Source organism: Physella acuta, unplaced genomic scaffold, assembly GCF_028476545.2.
Source record: "Physella acuta isolate Inbredline_101_S28 unplaced genomic scaffold, ASM2847654v3 ptg002824l, whole genome shotgun sequence".
NCBI classification, from domain to species: Eukaryota; Metazoa; Mollusca; class Gastropoda; family Physidae; genus Physella; species Physella acuta.
In genome coordinates, this window is record NW_026734226.1 from 25,001 (window position 1) to 27,500 (window position 2,500).

A 2,500-nucleotide genomic window follows, 5' to 3' on the forward strand; every position below is an offset into this window, starting at 1 on the left:
TCGCGGTTTCACCATGGGACAGTGTGAACTTAGACATGCATGGCTTAATCTTTGAGACAAGCATATGACTACTGGCAGGATCAACCAGATAGCTATCGTTTGCGAGACGTTTTTCCACAACACATCGCGGGACGGGAGACAACGCTCTAGCGAGAGAACGGATCCCGGCATTCCCGGATTTTTTCACATCGGACCGCTCACATTTCCCCCTTCACCGTAAACACGGCGTCGCCGGGAAATCTCTCGATTTGCATCGAGCCGACTGCGTTTTGCAGACCCGTCGCCCGTTCCGAGGGCTGGGCCAGTGCGAGACTTTTATCGAGCCACCAATACTGCTTGGTTGCGTTAGCACTGCGCGTCGCCGCTGGCTTCACGCTACGGACACGTACTTTTACCTTCACTGGCGCGACCTGCGCGCCGAGCCCGCATTTTACCGGGAAGCTAGTCGGGAGACTGAGCCACGCACGGTCAGATCGGGCACATGTCGCTGGCTGCGAGGGAGCGCGGATCCTAGCGTCACATAGAGGCTTCACCGACACTCACCTCCACAATAGTAGATACAGACCGTTTTAACCGCCGTATTTCTGCCCATACCTCTAGTGTTAAACCGAAAAATCGGGTACATAGTCTCGGGGAGGACCGGGGTGCCGCCCCATGAGGGGAGCCCGCACGGAGGGCGCCGGGGGTGCCGCGACCCGGGGGGCGGCGCGGGGGTGTCGGGGCGCATCTACGGGGCTCACTCGCGCGGGCGCCACACTTCCGGGGGGCGCCCCAGGTGGGGTGCCAACTTTGGCGCCCCCGACTAAGGGGCCGCCCCCACTGCGGTTACACGCTTTACGACCACCCACCCGCGTTCCCCACCCCAGGGGGCATGCGAATCACCCGCCAGGGGCGTTCTGGGACCGAGGGCGCCGCTCCGGCACAAGGGGGAGCCAAAACGCCCCGAGTTCCCCCGCGGCCACCTCGACACCTGGGCGGGCGGCGAGGGGTGTCCTGCGATCGGGGTGGGGAGCTCTACCAGAATCACCCGCCAAACTTCACCGGGGGCGTCTCCCGGCGCCCCTGCGCTCGGGTGACGAACAGCGCCCCGGGCTATCCCGGGCGCCCTATGGCGTCCACCTTCGATCGGAAGGGTGATCTCGACTCGGGCTGAGGCGGGCCACAACAATCCGCGGTCACATCGGAGCCGTCCAGGCTAACGAGGCCCCGGCTCACGGGTAACCCATGGGGCTGGACCGGGAGTCCGCCGTTAAAGAAGAAAGAAATGTAGTGCAAACCAGAACCAGTTTTTTTTATTTATTTTATAACTCGACTAATAATCGTCACAAAATTATAAACTTGGTACCTACGGATAGCCCTGGGCCCAACCTAATACAGGATGTCCATAACTATGCGCTAATTAAATAATTAATGGGTATTAAGGTCGGTCTTAGTAAATTGCTATATAAAGTCTAAGACCAGAACCAGTATTTTAAATTTATTTTATAACTCGGCTCCTAATTGTCACAAAATTTAAAAATTGGTACCTATGGATAGCCCTCGGCCCTACCTAATACACCGTGTCCATAACAATGTGGTAATTAAATATTTACTGGGCGTTAGGGTCGGTCTTAGTAAATTGCTATATAAAGTCTATATAAAATTTTACGAATTTAAAAAAAAAATTCCTACCGTCAAAAATAGCGACGCCTAGACCACCACACCTGTTCTGACGTTAAATCCTACTTGCACACACGTGTGGGAATAGATTAGATATCATCTAGAGATAGAATTCCTAATTATTTAATTAAAATAGAGACTCTAGATTTAATAGTTGTGTCATAGTTACATTAAGTCGAATTAGCGAAGCGGAGGCGGGAACTAGATTCTAGATCTAACACTTCGATTGCGATGAAAAAAAAATAGCTTTATTTTAAGGCCGACAAGGCAAATACGGTTTAATTAATATTAAAGAAATAAGTCCGAACACCTACCTTAAGCGAATCATCTACACAACACATGACTAGAAATAATACACGTCCACACGAAGAGCGATTGAAACGGTGACTGCAACGGTGAAAACTTGTACGACGGAAACATGGCGCCTAGGTTATGCCTACTTCCGGTCTGATGAAAATTTTTAATTCATTTTAAATTTTGCGCTCTATTTCGTCCGCGCTTGTCCACTTAAACTCTACAGAAAAGATAGTCTATATAAAAATAATTCCTAGAAGACAATTTTATGAGAGATCACCCACATTTATTTACCCTGCCTGTCTACCTTAGGGTTAGAGTTTGAATTTTTCTAGATTCAAGCCAAATATGCCGTGTCGATTAAACGACGACGTACATAACAGAGCGAAGACAATGAATGGTTCCTTAATTAACTATAATTACGGTCCTAATACAACTACAATTCACCATAGTACTAATATGTATGTGTATTGTTGTTTTGGGAGTTCTGTCATTACATTTTAAATTATAAAAAAAACGGGTTTACGATACACTTCATTACGCCGCC

General features: G+C 49.6%; 1 non-coding gene across 1 annotated transcript in view; it reads right to left on the reverse strand.

The window, feature by feature from the left end:
• The window catches only part of LOC131934435 (small subunit ribosomal RNA), a 1,846-nt gene extending 1,755 nt beyond the window's left edge, over positions 1–91 (reverse strand). The window contains exon 1 of the ribosomal RNA XR_009385740.1: positions 1–91. This exon is cut by the window's left edge and continues 1,755 nt beyond it. This is a non-coding gene — a ribosomal RNA (small subunit ribosomal RNA).
• Positions 92–2,500: the final 2,409 nt, after the last annotated feature.